Consider the following 17,468-nt stretch of genomic DNA (forward strand, 5'->3'; position numbering starts at 1 on the left):
CGCCCTACGTGGGGATCCCCACGGCACCCCGTATCCCGGGATCCTGCAGCTCTGGATCCTCATGAGGGGATCGGGCACATGGGAGCCTACTCTGAGGGGCATAGACAGCCCTTCCCCACACCTGCAGCTGGGCCGGGCCTTCGAGGCACAGGAGGAGGGGAGGTTCATGAAATGGCTTTCTGGAACAATAGGGCATCTTGCTGCTTACACTCTAGTGGCTGGGACTCCACGGACAGTGAGGCCGGCGGTGCCCCTGCCTCCCCGTGTGGGGCCTGCACCCCTACCATTGAGGTGCCCCGTCCTGCGTCCTGGGGGCTCCCACGCGGCTCACACAGTGGTGGGGGACGTCGGCCTCCGCGTCCAGGCCCCGTGAGGACAGGCCCCTGCAGGCCGTGCCCAGCACATATCCATGACATCATTGCAGCGTGACCCCAGGCTGGGGGCGCTCGGAGCGTAGCCAGTGTGAGGACCAGGGTCTCCCGCTCACGCATGCCCCCTGGTTGCAGGCCTGGGGGAGACTGTGGCAAGCCTGGTGGCCTGGCTTGCTGTCCAAGGTGACCTGTGGTCCTCATTTCTCAGAGCTGGCTTGGGAGCCTCCGGAAACCCAGGGGGCTCTGTCGTCACCTCATCTGGGCCCCCATTCTGGGCAGAAGGGCACCGGGTGGGGTCCTAGGTGGCCTGGGTGGGGCCCAGTCCCTGGAGGCCAAGAGCAGGGAGGAGGTGGCAGGCCTCCCCGCCCAGCCCGAGCCCTGGGCGCTGCCTGGGTCTCCCCAGGGCACCCCTAGGAACAGGCTGTGTGTCCTGGGAGGGCTGCCGAGGCGCCTCTGTACTGGGCTGTGCTAAAAATAGCAGGGGGGATGGCAGGGCAGGGACAGCCGGTGGGAGGCCCATGGGGAGGGGCCGGAGGGGGCCGCGGGGAGCCGCTCAGGCCCAGGACCGGCCGTCAATGGCGCTGGCGCTCCCACCCTGTTCCCGGTGGCCGGCCAGCCGAGGCCCAGCTGACACGCTATTTTTTCCCCTGCTTGACTAAATATGGTCAGGGAGCACAGCCCGAGGGGGCCACTTGGCCGGGGCCGCGTGTTTGGGATGCTTGGCCGGGTATATAAGGACTGCAAAGGTGAGGCCGGCTCCTGACCCGAGGGGGGCCCCCACGCCCGCTCCGGCCCCTCGGGTCAGCCCTCCCCCCCCTTTCCCTCCCCTCCCCCGCCCGCGCGTGTCTCGGCGATGGGCTGTGTGCATGTGTGAGCCCGCACCCCCGCAGGACCGTCCCCTTTTGTTCCGCCCTGACCTCTACCTTGCACTGACCCGGCCGGGGTGCGGGAGCGTCTGCAGACACAGCCCAGAGCAGGGAGGGGCTCAAGGTGCACGGCTCGAGGTGGTTCCTCGGTAACTCTGCATCGCCTCTGGTCCCTCCCTCCCTCCCCCTCTCCCTCCCTCTCTCCTCTCAAGATCTCCCTTCCTGCTAAGTCTGCACTGCTGCGGGAGGGCTGGGGGAAGGGCAGGTGCGGAGGGGGGTGCGCGGTGTCTTCTTTCTCTTCGCCTGCCCCCCACCCCCAAGTGCGGACGCATCGGGAGCTCTGGCCTCCCCCACCCCTGCATTCGCGATTGGCTCCGGGAGAAGGTGGATGGTGCTGGTGCGGCTACAGCATCTCCCTGGGAGCCACGCGGGCGCATCGTACCGGGAGCCGCGACCCTGCGCCCGCCGCCGCCGCTGCCGCTGCCTCCAGCCCGGCCGGAGGGGCTCCGCGGTGAGTCCTGCTCAGCCTGCCCGGACGGCCCCACAAACTTGCCGGCCGCAGCGGCGGGGGTGTGCCTGCTGGTGGGTGGGAGCCGTGGCGCCGGGCCGCGTGGTTCCAGCGGGGGTGCTTTGGAGTTTTCTCGCGGCGCGTGGCTCCGTCCGCATTTGGAAAACTGCAGAGCCAGCAGCCAGCAGGCCGGAGGGCGCGTCCAACCGGGATGCACGAACTTTGACATGCGGGCATTTTGCAAGGAAGCGGCTGCCTCCAGATGCCCGGGGTGGGTGGGGGGGTCCTGGGGCTGGGGTGGGGGCCGTGGGGGCTGGGGGAGGGCGCCGTTAACCTGCCCCAGGGCACAAAGCGCTGCGCTGGGAGTGTGGTTAAACTTACCTTGGAACTTGCAGCATTAACCATGGCGATGCTGGGGCAGGGGGTCCCAAGCCGGCACTGTGTGGCTGCCCCAGGTCTGTCCCAGGTCCGGACTCTGGACTTTTGTAGTTCTCGAGGTCCCCCGCCGGGGTCGGGAGGGTCCCTGTGCTCGGTGCGCACCGCGGGGCTGGGCGGGGACTGGGGGGGCTCGGTGGGGGATGGGGTGGGGGGTGGGGAGCAGCCGGGCGTCTCTTGGAGGGAGCATGACCTCCACACAGCCGGGGGCGGGGGGGGTCATAAGTGGAGAGCGCTCAGCGAGTGGGGGCACAGTGCCAGCTTGCTGCCACCCCCCACCCCCGTGGGGTCCCTTGGAGGTGGCTGCTCTTGACCTGCCAGGACGGAAAACTGTTTGAAAAGTAGCCGGCGTTCCTGCTTGTGTGGGGCAGAGGCTCCCAGGGCTCCGGCTGGACCTGGGCTGCCCCTCCTGCCCTTTGCAGCCCCCGACCTTCCCCTGAGCTCCAGACACGGCCTGTGTGAAGGCTGGGGTGGGGGAGCGGGGAGGGTCCCAGGCCTGAGCAGGGCCTCTGAGGCCTCAGTTGTCAGAAGGGGGCAGGGAGATTTAGGTGCCAGACTCCTGTTCTCACGTGAGGGTCTCTAGCGGGCACATTCCAGGGGCGCAGGGGGACGTGGGGGGCATCCTGGTTGCCCTTTTCATTCCGGCTACCTGAAGATGATAAATAACGGCAGCCACACGAAAATGGGACATCGCTCTTCAGGATCCCTCTGCAGAGTGGCTCATTCCTTTTGGTGGGGTGCTTCTTAGAGCCCAGATCACACATCCCCACAGAAAACTCTAGCCCGGCCGCGCTGGGTGCTGTAGCCCCAGCCCAGGGATTTGAGAAATTGCACGCTCTAGGCTCTGCAGAGACATGGCCCTGCCCTGGGGTGGCAGCATCCGCACACCCCTCCGGGCCGGTCTGTGCAGGACAGGTGGGCTGCCCGGTGGGAGGGGCGCGCAGGGTCGCCCCAGGCCTTGTCTTCTGATGGAACTGGAAGTGTGCTCAGGCCCAGGGCCTTGTGCAGCCATAGCAGGACCCTGGGCCCGGGTTCTCTGTGTCTGTGCCCAGCCCGGCTGCTGACCCCAGCAAGCGTGTCCCCTGCTGTCTCCCTCTGCAGGCACCCAGCAACGCATGAGGCCCTTCTTCAGCATCCCACCGCTCAGCCGCGGGCCTCACCCTGGCCATGGCGAGACCTCTGCCCGTGCGCTCCTGATGCCCCTGGGCCCAGGCTGGGGGTGGTCGGCCCTCCGATGGCGGGCACCTGTCCCGGAGGCCACACTGCTCCCTGTCAGACTCTCCGTGGTTCCGACTCCCGGATTCGGGGTGGCCGGAGAAGTTGGTGGGGAAGAGGGGCTTCTTCTCCATCACAGGCAAATTCTGAAATGCAGTGAAAAACAGTATCGCTATAATTAAGTGTTCCAAAGCGCTTAGCTTGCCACTTGCTAAGTTTACTTAACCCTCTTTAACGGGTTCATTAGAAGCCGGTGAGCACCGGGAAATTCATCAACAGGAAGGCGGCCCCTGCGTTTGCCTGTAAATTGGTATTGATCAGTCTGGGTGGAGGCCGGGTGGAGGCCGGGCGTGGGCCACAGAGAGCCAGGTGTGCCTGGGCCGCGTCGCTGGCCGGGTGGCAGTGCTTGGTGGAGCCGCCCGCTGGTGCGAGCATCTCTTCAGGTGGCCACGGCAGAGGTGGCAACATGTCAGGAGTGCAGAGGGGAGGGAGAGGGCGAAGCAGGGAGGGAGAGAGCCGGAGGGGGAGGAGGTGGCCGTAGAGGGGAAGAAGGAGCCGGCTCTAGTCCCCCGCCCAGCCAGGCCCAAGAGCAGAAGGGGCTGGTGGAGGCAAGGACCACCTCCCAGCCGCTCCCAGCCACCCTCTGGAGATGCAGCGTCCACCTGTCACGCGTGTCTTCAAAGACAGAGGCATGACTGAGCCCTGCCCGCGAGGGCTCTGGTTCCTGGGAGGCAGAACCACCAGGGACCTGCCCAGGAAGCTGCCAGCTGCCCAGGTAAGGCCTGTCCGCTGCTTGGGTCTCCTGGCGCACCCATCTGGGCTTATGGCGTGTGGTGCTGGGCTCCCCGTGGGCTCTGGCCACCCTGCCCCCCATCACTCATGGTGGGCTCCTTCTGAGCTGCGGTGCCTTCGCTCCGGCCTCCCTGTGCACTTGGCTGGGACAAGGTGCCCAGATGGAGAGGGAGGGTGCTGGCTGAGGCTCGGCACGTCTCTGAGAGGAAACGGCACATCTTTCTCCGGGGTGAGGGTGGGAGGTGGCAGCCTGGGTCCTTGCTTTTCTTGTTCCACTGACGCAAAACCAGATAACTGTGGGGCGAGTGAAGGGATTCTTGAGACGGTGGAGCGGGCTGTCTGCTTCTGCCCTTCCTAACGGTGTGTGCGTGCGCTTGGGAGCACAGAGAGCGGGATGGAGTGGGCACAGAGGCCAGGCTCGCTGGGCAGAGCTGGAGGGCATGGCGTGCCGGCCCCACGCACACAGAGGGCTCCAGGGTGTGCATCCAGGCAGAAGCCCCACGGCCTTGGTGGGTCCCCTTCCCCAAGCCTGCGTAGCCATCCAGACCGAACTACCCGCTTGGGGAACATACTTCTTTATATGCCCATATGGACCTGCGGAGCTATGGAATGTAAAGAAGTATGTATTTCAGGTGGGGAACTCTCACCCGCAGGGTCGCCCAGCGGACAGACAGACAGTCAGCCAGCCGGGCAGGCGGCTGTGGCTGGGGCAAGGGCCTCTGTGGCAGGCTGCCGGGGCATCAGTGGACGGCCCTGTCCCCTACCGGCATTGTTCTGTCACTTTGCCTGTGTCAGCAGGTGGAGGCGTTCGTCAGACATTAAATATTCAACGTGCTGACTGCGGCAGAGGGAAGGTGGCCCCGTGGCAGGCGTGGGGTCCAGTGCAGGGGCTGGGGGGGCCGGGGCGGGGGGCCTGGGCTTGGGAACGTAGGGTGCCCGTGGCTCGGGGGCCTCACTTCCAGACACCCTCAAAGGGGTCATTCGCCAGTAGAAAGGGCTGTTTGTGCAGCAGGGGCAGAAAGCTGCTCCCAGGCACAAGGAAACCTGCGTGTCCCCAAAGGGTCAGAGAGCCAGGCCAGGCAAGGAAAGGAAAGAGGGAAGGGGCTCCTGCAGCCACGTAGGGATGCCCCTTGGGGGAAACACACCTCCCTGGCTCCCAGGGGCTGCACTGTGAGGCAGAGGTGAGGGTGCCATGCGGTTCAGCCTCTTAGGGTCAGGCCCAGGGCAGCAGTGGGGTCAGAGACACCTGCAGCCCCAGGCCCCCACTCCTGCCTCTGAGACACCCGAGCCCCGGACCCCGAGGACACCCTGACAGAGACCATGGGGGCTGAGTGTGGCCGGCCCTGAGTCCGCCTCCCCACCTGGTCCTGCCCCCCACCCCCACACCAGCCCGAGCCCCACGTTGCTCTTTGCCGTGTTTGCTGTGAAGGCTGGCGAGGTCTCCCTGGCCTGCTTAGTGCGACAGCCGCGGGTAGGAGCCCGGGGCCCTGCTGCCTGCTCTGCCCCCGTCCAGGTCCTGGCTGGGAGCAGAGGCAGGGCTGGGGTCCCGTGGGCCCCACGGTGGGACCGTGATGGCCAGGAGATGAAGACAGATGCTCTATCTGGTCTCCACTGTGCTGGTCCTTCTCCAGTGAGGCAGAGGGCGGAAGGGCTGGGCTGCTGTGGGAGGGCACCTGGGCCGGTTTCTGGCCCTCGGTGTGGGGTGAGGCCAGCGTGTCTGCCCAGGGCACGTCCGCCTCAGGCTCAGGGCTATTTTTCCAATGCATGTGTCATCTCTGCTTTTCTGGGCGTCCTTGGCATTGCTGGCCTGGGCCATGGCAGGTGCCCCAGCCCCTCCCACACCCTGACCTTTGGCAGGAAGGCGGCTCTCGTGTCGGGGGTGGGACAGGGATGGGCAGGCAAGCAGGCCGCCTCCTCCAGCTGCTGGAAGCACTGGGTCTGGGGGCAGACGGGATCCCTGAGCCACTGAGGTCCCGCCCAGGAGCCTGGGGACAGGCAGACACAGGCAGTTCCAAGCTCGCCCGTGGCTCCCAGCTCCCAGGGGGTTGACTGTAGTTGAGGGCCGCTGAATCGGCACCCATAGCTGGGAGGTAGGATTGTCCTTGGGCACTGCCTTCCTTCCGGCCACCGGGCCCAGAGGGGAACGTGTCCAGCGTCCCCGGGAAGGTCATCTTTGCCCGATGCTTCCAGCTCCGGCCACAGCGGGGGAAGTAGCAGAGCGCATGGCCACCAGGGCTGGCCGCAGACATGCGGCTCTTCCCCCAGATGCATCCCAATGTGCATTATGGCTTTACTGCAGGATGTGGTGTTTAAATAAAAGCATTAGTGTTTGGGAATTAGGTTTGACTGAGCAGTAAAGCTAGGGAGTTCGCAGGGAGAGAGCTGTAAATTGCCACCCGTCTCTTGATTGGCCAAAATAAGAACGGGCAGCACTTGGACGCCTCCCCGTGGGAGCCCCGGGGGCGGCTGGAATTTTCTGTCCATGAAGCTACTGCTCTTGGCTCCGGGGGGAGCCGGAGAGGGAACCCAGAGCAGGCGTGGCTTCTGCGTTGGGTCGTTGGGTCTTTCTGTGGGGAAAGGAGAGACCGGCAGGACCGTGTGTGTGCTCTCCCAGAGGGCCTTCCCTGGAGGGCCTGCCACCCAGAGAGCCTGCCATGGGGGCTCCGGGACTCTTTCAGAGGAAGCGGGGTCTAGGGTGTGCCTGGGGGGGTCAAAGCCCCACCCTCGTAGGGCTTGCTCGCCAACTTGGGGACCCAGGTGGTTTTGTGAGGCTGTGGGGAGACTTTGAGGCTGGGAGGGGAGGCCGGTGCCCCTTTCTCTGAGCTCTTGGAGCAGGGACGCCCCCGGGTTTCCCGGAGCACTTGGAAAACCTTTGCAGTCCGACGGCAGGCCCAGGTTCCGCAGGTGGAAATGGTAGCTCCGAGGACCGTGGCTCTCATAATTTCGGCGCGTCAAAGTGGCTCGACTCCTGCAGGCGACGGCTCACAAAATCCAGGCACACTGCGCGCCAGGGGGTCGGGAGGGCGGGGGCGGCCCCGTCGTGCCAGGTGCGTGTGTCTGCGTCGGCCACAAACTCTCTTCAGTGTCTGCAGCCAGGTGGCATCTGCTTCCAAAGAGGGTGTGCTTGTTTCTCTGGTTGGATGGTGCACTCACCACAGGCAAGAAAGCATTTTCCTGCACAAGGTTTTCAAAGGGGGGGGGGGGGGGCGGCCCTGCTGAAAGCATCTGTGGGGGGCATTAGGAATGTCTCGGAAAACCCTAGCTCATGTGGGAAAGGCTGGACCGAGGAGCAACTGCATGATCAGGCTGACCAGCAGGATGATGTTTTAGCTGCCGCAGCCTGTCAATCAAACTGAACAGTGCTTGACTTGCAGATCCCCATCCCCATCCCCCCCTGCCCCGGCCTAAATGAGCACGGGGAGGACCTGAGCAATCCTTAGGGCCAGGCATAGCCCAGAAAGATGTAGCCTGGAGGGGTTTGCAGGACAGAAGGTGGACGGGTTGGGGGCGGGGCCAGCGGGAGGGGCGGGGCCAGAGGGGGCGGGGCCAGCGCTATTGCATTAATTGTGCCACCTTAGCATAAAGGGTAACGGCTGGGCGTCCGTCAGAGCAGCTTGTGCTGACTCAGCCTCGCTGGCTGGCCACACGTCCCATTGCAGAGGGCCTCCGCTCACGGCTTCACTCCCTGCCTTTGACGCCCACTGCTCTTTAGGGTGTCCAGGCCTGGGGTCAGTGCTGCTGGGACAGGGGGCTCGCGGACGAGAGCGCGGGGCTTTCTGGGGCACTCTGGCCTCGCCCGCTGCCCTTGGCCCACCAGCAGCCAGCCTGGGATGGGAAGAGGGTGGTGTGACTCTCGGGAAGAGAAGGGGTCCCAGGCACAGTGTGAGTGGCCCCCAGGAGCTCCCACGGTCTGCTCCCGCCTGCATCCGGCTGCGGGACTCTCTCAACGGGCCCTGCAAGGCCCAGCACCTGGCTGGCCGGAGCTTGGGGCCACTCCTGGGCTGCACTCCTGGGTCCCGCGTGGGGACGGCCTGCACTGCTGGCTCTGACCCAGGAAGGCCTGCCCGCCCTGTGGCGGGGGGCTGCCGCAGCCGAGGTGGTGGCTGAGTGGGGCAGGCTGTGCATCTCAAGGGCAGGGCCGGGAGGGCCATCTGTGACAGCCTAGCGGCTGCTCCTTAAATGCAGAAACCTGGGGTGATGGGTCCTGCACAAGGGCAGGGCGTGGGTGCCTGCTCCCTGGCGCATGCCATCCACCTCGGTTTTCAGAGGCCCAGGTCTGCTTCCTGTGCTGGGGCGGGGGGTCCGATGGGGCGTATGTGACGGGCCAGGGCCACCTGGCACAGAGGCCCCTCCCCGGCCCCCGGGGTCCAGCCCAGGAAAGAAGGCCCCACTGCCCCAGTGCTGGCTGGCAAGGTCATTGGCTTTTCCCCATCCAGGGGAGCGGACCCCCGAAGGGTCTGCTGGTGGAGAGTCTGGGGTCGCTCCCCTGGGATCACACGTCCAGCTCGGGGCATAGAGGACAGCGCAGGACAGGAGGTTCTGGGACTAGAGTATTTTTAACAGCAGGGGGGAAGGCAGCTGTCCGGGAACCTGTCACGGGGGACGGGGGAGGACGGACTCGGTGGGGATGGTTGGAGGTTGAAGGACACCCAGGACAGACACCCTGTTTTGGGTCCTTGTCCCCCTGGCAGGCCTGCCTGCCGTCCGTCATGCCCACATATGGCGCCCGGGCTGTGTGTCTCTGCGGCTGCCCGCCCGCCTTGGCTGGTATAAATAGTGCACATTCTCAGCTGTCCTGCTGGAGAGGCTGAACTCAGATGACTCGGGGCCGGGGGAGGCCCGGGGTGGCCTCCCCGCACCCCGGCCACCACCCCGGTGCCCAGGAGCGGCTGCAGGGGCAGCGGGCACAGGCTGGGCGGGGCTCGGAGCCCTGTCCCCTCCTCACCCACCCCCTTCATGGGCGCCAAGGCCAGGCGGGACCCGGAGACCTCCTGTGGTCCATTTCCAAGGGCACGGAGGACCTTCGTTCGCCCACCGAAAGGGTGAGGAGGGCCAGGACCCCGACCCCGGGCTGGGGGCTGTGTGTGGGAGGGCAGGGCTCTGCCTGGCCTGGCTTCCGTGGGCTCGGCCCTGCAGGATGGACGTGGTCGCTGGGGCTCCCTCCTAACCTCCTTGTCTGTCCCTGGCTGTCACCTCCTGCGCCGCACACACACAGCTGCATGCCCCAAGGCCCGGAGCTTGTAGGCCAGCAGCTTCCCAGGGGATCTTGCCTTCCCTCCATCTTTAACCCAAGAAGCGGGTCTCTAAGGGTGGAGTTTCAAACCGCTCTGCAGCCAGTGGAGCAGATGACCTTGAGCGAGGGAATAAAAACACCTGCCCAATACCCCTCAAAGCACGGGGTGCCCCTCCCGGCCTGGACGCAGGTGGCTATGCGTCCCACGTCTCCGCATGCTGGAAGACCTCGCCAAGCTGGCAGAATTTAGGGACAGATAGGCACAGTCTGTGGGAGTGTCGTCCTCTTGCTCACTTACCGGCCCCAGGCCGTGCCTGTCTTCCCTGCGCTCTGTGCTCTGGCGGTTGCCGGGATCCATCTCTGCAGGTGGAGGGGGTGCCACAGGGCTCCACGGAGGGGCCGTGGTGCCGAGTGGCTCGCACTTATCTCGGAGCGCACTGGCCGTGAATTCGCTCCCGAGCTGCACCCTTCCCTGACCTCAGAGCTCTCTGATCTGGTTCTTAGCCAGGAAGCTTGCTTTCCTGAAATTATACCAGCGTTTACCCCGGCCCTATCTGTGAGATAATAAGACACAGAAATCCATCTCACCATTTCTGCAAAGAACAGCAAAATAATCGTGCGTCCCCCTCTTGCCCTGCCTCCCCCCTTGCCCTGTCCCCCTGCTCTTCGGGTCTATTTGAGGAGAAATTTATCTCTAGGAGGGGCCCCATCAATTTGCCCTGCTCTTTTGCTGACAAGTTTATTAAAAACCCGGGCAACTCCGTATTAAACTTTTATCAGTGTTGAGAAATAATACATATTTTTTTGAGTAGACAGAAAAGTTATGGAACTGGGCTGAGCAGGTCTTGGTTGGCATCCGGCTGGGTCAGTCGGTAAGAATGAGAAATGTTTGGGGGTGGGGTTTCCTTTTGTGTCTCTTAGCTGTGGGTCTCTCTGGAGACTCCTCTGTGGGGACCCAGCAGCCCGAACGGAAGCCGTGGGAAGGCTCCTTCGGCACGGTCCTGGCTGGGGCTGCTCACGCTCCTGGGGCTAACTGTAGTTCTTTGCTAGTTATTTTAATAATTAACCAAAATCTGGAATTAAAAATTAATTTAGTGGCAAATCTGAGTGCTAATAGGTAACGTTGCTGCCGGAGAAATATTAGGTTACTGATTCTTAAATTTTAAAAGCTTCATAGTAAAAAACACAAGAGGCATCCAGATAGGAGTCGTTGATACCCTCTGGGGCGGGTGGGAGTGCAGGGCTCTGTCTTGGCTGTGAGCTGCCCCCCTGGGTGGGATGCCGCTGCCGCGGTCCTGGGCGCCCCGTCTCCGTGATGACTGGTGGGGAGCAGCTTCCTGTCCGCCCTGCTCCTGGCCTCCGGGGGCAGCATCTGCAGCTGCACGTGTGTCTCTGCTGGTGGTTGTCCTTGAACAGAGGCTGGAGGTTGGTGCCACCTCGCCCAGGGTGCAGGCCATCACCCTTCTTCTGGGGGAGTCCGGTGGGCTTTGCCCTCAGTGAGTGCCGTGTCCTGGGGTGCTGGGCCCATCTGAGCTGGGACAGTCGTGGCAGAGGTGAAGGGGCACAGGATGGCAACAACTATGGACTGTGTGTGGCTGGCACTCCCACGTGGGGAAACTGAGGCTCAGAGAGACTGAGGAAGCCCCCTAAGTGCCCCCAAATGGTGGATCAGACCTAGGGACGGCTTAGGGTGCAGGGGCAGCCTGGTAAGGCCCAGGTCGCCTAGAGAGCTTCAGCGGCTCACTCTGCCCTCTCTCTGAGTCTAGGGCCTGTATCAAACGCAGGGAGGCTTCCTGGAAGAAGTGCCGGCTGCTGCTCGGGCCCGGGGAGCATTTGGGGGCAGGCCTCTGGCCCTGGTGTCGCTGGCAGCACTGCCCCACTGGGGCCCTCTCCGGGCAAGGCTGGCCGCGAGTGTGGGCGAACGCACCGAGCCTTCGCCTACGTCGTGGTTTGCTCCAATTAGAACTAACTGGACATATTCGCTCATCGCGTCTAATTTTGTACCGATTGTAACAGGGCTGCTGGAGTCTTCCGCAGTGTTTGCCCACATCTAGCATCCGTCGCAGCTTCAAAATGCTGAGTGTACTTCCCTGTACGGGACGATGCCATCAGCAGATGTTTTAAAACCTATTTAATTGCGTGGTTCATAAAATGCACAAACTGTGTTAGCTGTGGCCTGGCTCTGTCTCACCCTCGTGGAAAGACAGGCCCGGGGCCCGGGGAGAGGGTCCTGAGGAAGCCACTGCCTGCCGGGCCGGCCAACAGTAAATTCACCAGGGACTCAGGGCCCGTCTCTCTGCCAGGCCCTGCAGCCTGCGACGCAGTCCCTGCCCTGGGCAAGCTCACCTTCTGGCGGGAGGCATCGGGCGCGTAAATGCAGACCTGGTGACGCGTTTGCAAGTCATGGTGAAGGCTTGGCCCCGGCCTTGGCCGCTTCTCCGCTGTCCTCTGGGTCCAGCCCCTTGGCACTCCCTTCTGGCCGGGGTCAGAGGCCCCCAAGGCAGGGGCGGTGAGAGGGGTTGCTGGGGTTCCGGAGACCGCTGGGTGGAGGTGAGTGGCAGGGGCTGAGCCAGGCTAGGGGCTCCTGGGCGGGCGGGTTTGAGAGGCACCTAGGCTGAGCCATGGGCTAGCTGCTCAGGAGGCTTTGGGGCTCGTGGGGAAGCCGGGAGCCTCCAATGGAGGCTGAGACCCCAGGATGCCCAGGGTGGGGGAATGCAGAAAATCTGCCAAATTGAGTTAAAACAGTCACCAGGCAACTGAGTCAGAGACACAGGGACTGCTCACGCTGGGACCGTGCTGCAGACACAGACCCCGAAAGCCCCTCAGACCTGTAGTCATGTGTGCTAGTCACTCGCTCAACAAAGAATTGCCTGAACATTCCCCAGACAAGGCCACGTGGGGGCGCGGGAGTGGGCGGCCGGACCTCCACACTCCCGGGAGGACGGCCACGGGGAGGCGTCCCGAGCCCAGTGCCCTCCGCACCGGGACGATGGGATGGCAGCACCTGGCGTGTGGGGCTTCGATTCGCGCACGCCAGGACAAGCTGGCCAAGGCCGCCCGGCCACGCTGCTGGCTTCTGTGGCCACGGCCCTGCCCTGGGGCTGGGGCCGAAGCTCCCAGCTGCTCACAGACAAGAAGGGAAAGCTCCACCTCGAGCCCCCGCTGGGCATTCTGGGCCGAGCTGGGGGTGGACTGACGGCTGGGGGCTGTGCTGGGACGGCCCCCCGCAGGGCAGTAGGGATGTCCATGTGGAAGCCCAGGTCTGTTATTTTAGGGCAATTCCTCCAGACTTGGAGACCAGGGGCAGACTTCCAAGAGCCGTGAGGGGGTCAAAGGGGAGAGGCGGCACGGTCGGGAGGGCTGGGCTGCCCACTGGGTTGGGCGTGTGCTTGGACTTGGGAATGACAGATCCCAGAGTGACGGTGTCCGCCCGTGGCAGCGGCCGCTTCATCAAGGTTGTCCACAGTGGGGCTGAGTGCCAGCCCAGTCGCTCCATCTGCACCGTCTTCTCTGGAGGGCAGGGGAAGGGCGGGCTCTGGGAATCCTTGGGGTGCCCCCTCCCCATGCTCTGGAGCCAAAAGGAAAGTGTGTTTGCAGAGCTGGGATCTGGCCAGCTCCCCGTCCTCCAGGGCCATCAGGGGCCAGGGCCATCCGTGGGTCATGGGATGAGAGGCTGGAAGGGTCGGGGCCCCCCTGGGCTCCTGGTGAACTTTGGGGGCTGGTCTGGAGGTGAAAGGCCAGGGCTGTTCGCAGAGGAAGGACCCCGTGGCACTGACTCGTTCATGTCTTGGAGGAAGGGTGTGGTGGCAGGGGTGGTGGGGGCCGAGGTCTTGGGGTCTTTGGGCTCTGATGCACCCGGAGTGGTCGTGGGGGGTGGGTTCGCCCCTGCAGTCCAGCCCGGCCAGCTGAGCATCTGCCCTGCAGCATCAGGAGGGCAGGGCAGAGAGAGCAGGGCCTGGAGGAGGCAGTCACCCCTCGCTGTCAGGCCGGCCTGTGCTCGGAGGGAAGTCCACACACCCAGGACGCCGTGTCCCTGGCACTGCCGAAGCTGCTGTCCCCCCTCGTCATTGATGCTGATGAATCGGGTGCTGGCAGGAAAACCAATTTTCTAAAAAGGAACTTGCTCTGTCAGAGTCACTGAGGGTGATGAGGCCTATGCGGGCTTGGCTTTCCGGCGCTGTCCTTACGTGGACTGCAGGCCTGCTCCCGGGAGCCGAGGGGATGATCCCTGCAGCCCCGACAGGCCGCACGGTTGGGGTCAGCTGTGTGGGCCTCCCTGTCCCTCTTCACCTGCCACAGCCGCACGAGAGGGACTGCCCTGGAGAATTCCAGCCGCCCTGCAGAGCCCTCGCAGCGTCCCAGCCCACCCACCCCTCCTGGGCCAGGCTCACGGTTAACTCCAGGCCTGTCCTGCCTCAGCTGCAGCTGAGAGTGTGATCCGGGCAGGGGCAGGGGTCTCTGTCCGTGGGCTGTTAGCCCCCCGAGGGCAGGGCTCTGGTGGCCTCGGCTGTGCCCCAGGACTGAGACCAGTGGCAGGTGCCACAGTGCCTGAGAAACCATGAGAGGCAGGGGCACCCAGGGCCTCCCCGAGTGTGCGTGTGTGCGTGCGTGTGTGTGAGCCCGTGTGTCTGCTGTGGGGCCCCCACCCCACCCCTGGCCCTTCCCTCTCATGTTCAGTCCCTGCAGGGCATGAGGGTCCCTCAGCCATGGCGGGCCCTGCAGGGGAGGTGGGGGCAGAGCCGGGGCGCCCCACCGCGTCCGGACATCACATCCACGCCGCTGCTTCCATGGATCCTGGAGCCAAATGCTTTGCTAAAGCTGGTAAAATGGAACCAAATCAACTGTTCAATGGATTTGGTCCCCTTCAACCAGCTGTAGCTGTGCATTGATCGCGCCGTCAGCCAGGCTGGAGGCCACGGCGGCCACGCGGAGGCCACGGCGGCGGCCACATGGAGGCCCAGCGCGGTCTGGTCAGCTCCAAGTAAGCGAAGCCCCTGCCCCACCCGGGCCCCTGACCGGCTGACCCCACCTGAGGCCGGGACCCAGAGGCCCGCCTGCCCTCCTCCGAGTGTGGGCTCCTCCGAGGTGCCCTCCCTGGGGCCGCAGAGCTCTGGCGGCCCGCGCCCCCCAGCCCTCGCAGTGGACTGTGAAAACACACATTCGCTTCCACGCCAGAGTGTGGCTGGGAAGTGCATCCTGGAGCCCGTGCGAGCCGGGGTCGGGGCTGCAGCCTGCATCCTGCCTGCTCCCAACAAGGCAGACCCCCTCCCCAGGCTTTGTTCCACTTTCTCCTTGAAGGCGACCTTGGCCCCAGAAGGCCCTTCCCAGTGCCAGGCGTCCATGCTATGCTGATGACCTAAGCAGTGGGTCTGGTGGCCCCTGCGGGCGCCCAGCACATGGCCTGCCAAGTCCCTGCACCTGCACACCCAGAAGTCGCTTCAGCCACCTCAGGCCCCGGGACCCCCAGCTGGTGGCCCTGCCCGTGGGGCCCAGGACAGAAGGAGAGGCAGAGCCCGGGCCTCTCTCCTGGGCACCTGCCCAGAGAGCCCCCTGTGGGAATCCTGCCCACGCTGAGGCCCCGGGGGAGGCCTGCCTCCTGCCGCTGCCCGTCCCTCACCCACCCTCCTGCCTCATCCCTGCCTGAGGCAGCTCCCGGGCCAGTGTGAAATGCTGCACCTCGCTGGGGACTTGGCACACCCCTCGTCCTCAGGAGAGGAAAACGCAGGTCCTCACCACAGCCTGCCGCCCGAGAAGCTGATCAAGCAGCTTTTCGATTGATGAGCTGCGTTCACATCCATGTCCCACAGCTGCCGGAGGTGTTGGTGCCCCCGGGTCCTGGCCTCGGCTCTCCCCGCCATTGAAAGGGTGACCCAACATGAGACTGGCCCCCATGTCCACCTGCACGTGGACCACCATGGCCATCAGCTGCGGACCCCCTGGAGCGGGAGTGCTGCTGGTTCCTGCCCCCACCCCCCACTGACCACACAGACGCCGCAGGGCAGATGACAGGACCCCAGGCCGGGCCTGACGGCGCCGGGCGGGCAGCAGGTGACCCTTACAGGGGCCGGCAGAGGGCCGGGCGGCCCCAGGGAGCCGCCACCGGCGGGACATGAACAAGTGGGCTTCGGGGGGCTCCGGAGGCTGTGAACCCCAGAACCTGAGTCCCATATAATTTTTAGTCATCATGAAATAAGATTCTTCCTTTGGGTTTTCTCCCCCTCGATCATTAAAAGATAAAAAGCCATTCCCAGCTCCTAGTATAAATGCAACCATGTGGGATCTGGCCCTGGGGCCCCGGCTCGGCACCCTCCCCCGGCTGCGCTGCATGTAGAAAGGATCAGCAAAGACACCTGCTCGGCATAGTGTACGCGGAAAGGACTAGAAAGCCTGAGAGGCCCCTGTTCTGCTCCTGGTCCTTGCTGTTAGTAGACACCTGGTGAATGAACAAAAGCCCTAAAGCCTCTCCCAAGGCAAGACAGGCTCCCACGAAGCTGAATGCTCAGCACAGCTGGAGACCGTGGGCAGGACCCCAGGTGGTGACTGCCCTGGTGGCCCAAGCTCAGCCCGGACAAGGACCCCCATGTGGAAGAGGCTGGCCCAGGACCCACAGCCCCACATGCCCACCCCAAGCCCAGCCAGCTGGGACAGCCGTGTGACCACAGGCGCTCCCCTCGGCCTCCCTGACGTCCAGGTGCTCAGCCGGCGGCCGCGCCCAACCACAGGGGGAGGCCCCCGGGGAAGCCCCTCACCCACCGAGGCCCAGCTCCAGCTTTCACAGAGCGGGTGAGGGGGACACAAAGAGGCCCTGTCCCCCGGCAGATGAGCAGATAAGAGGGCGCCCAGTGGCCGGTGGAAGGGCAGAGCCTGGGCCTGAGCCCAAGCAGCCAGGGGTGCGCCCCCTGTTCTCCGTGGTGTAGAGAGCCTCTGTCCTGAGCCCTGGCTGGGGTCTGGGTCCAGAGGTCCACAGGGGGGCTGTCTCATCACCCCTGCCCCGAGGCAACCTGCATGGCTTTAGGCTGGATGTGCCCACAAGCTGGGGCCAATTTCTGGAGCAGGTATCCACTAGGAACCAGGCCCCAGGCAAAGGCCACCCCCGGGGCCTAGGAAGTGGGGCAGGGCCGGGGGACATGGGTTCGTCCTAGGGGCCAAACTTCCAGCCTTACTCTGTTTGCTCATCATGGTCCCGGGGTCTGTGTCAGGGATGGGGCCAATCGGGAACTCAGCCTTCTGAGTAGAACCTGTGAGCCCAGAAAGCTCTTGAAGAAGGGAAAATGACCTGCGTCAGAGGCTGGGCCCCCAGCAGTGACACCCACCCTGAGAAGGTCGTGCACCCTACAACCTCAGCCCAGGGTCCTTTTTTTTTTTTTTTTAAAGATTTTATTTATTTATTTGAGAGAGAGAATGAGAGAGAGCACAGGAGAGAGGGGAGGGTCAGAGGGAGAAGCAGACTCCCTGCCGAGCAGGGAGCCCGATGCGGGACTCGATCCCGGGACTCCAGGATCATGACCTGAGCCGAAGGCAGTCGCTTAACCAACTGAGCCACCCAGGCGCCCCCCAGGGTCCTTTTTAATCGTGGCTCTGGAGCTCAGACAGAAAGAGACCGCGTCCTGCCCCGCGGCCGCCCCGAGCCCCCGCTTCCTCCACATCGGCTTCCAGGGGTTCCGGCGGCTGTCTGAGCTGCGGGAAGTGTCTTGGCTCAGTGGCCGAGGGCCTGGAGCTTTTGGATGGGAATCCCAGTCCCGGCTCTTGCCCTGGACAGTTCTTTCCTCTAAGGTGCCCTGAGACGCCCATTACATTTTAGTAAAGAAAAGAAAATATTCCTTTGAAAGAAATACTTTCTTGGACAGTATTCAGATGGTCTCCCAGTGCGCGGACAGTGAGTGACGGTGAGCAAGGTGGCTTGTCCTCGGCCCTGGGGACACTGTTGGCGTGTGTGGGTGGGGGAGGCCGGGCTGCGAGGTGGGGAAGCTCCCCCTGCCATTTCCACAGCCTCTGAAGAGCTCGTGTGGCCGCCTGGTGAAGGCGGTGCGTGTGTTCGGGGTGCAGCC

General features: G+C 64.2%; 1 long non-coding RNA gene across 3 annotated transcripts in view; it reads left to right on the forward strand.

The window, feature by feature from the left end:
• Window positions 1-1,147: 1,147 nt before the first annotated feature.
• Window positions 1,148-17,468, forward strand: part of LOC118024041 — a 41,898-nt gene continuing 25,577 nt past the window's right edge. The window contains exons 1-4 of one of the 3 annotated variants that reach the window (XR_004682982.1): window positions 1,148-1,748; window positions 3,282-4,170; window positions 14,293-14,401; window positions 14,719-16,789. This is a non-coding gene — a long non-coding RNA (uncharacterized LOC118024041). Of the gene's footprint in view, window positions 1,749-3,281; window positions 4,171-14,292; window positions 16,790-17,468 lie in introns of those variants that run through there. The other 2 variants (XR_004682981.1, XR_004682983.1) reach the window with 2 other exon arrangements.

Source organism: Mirounga leonina, unplaced genomic scaffold, assembly GCF_011800145.1.
Source record: "Mirounga leonina isolate KUSES-001 unplaced genomic scaffold, KU_Mleo_1.0 Mir_195, whole genome shotgun sequence".
Lineage (NCBI taxonomy): Eukaryota > Metazoa > Chordata > Mammalia > Carnivora > Phocidae > Mirounga > Mirounga leonina.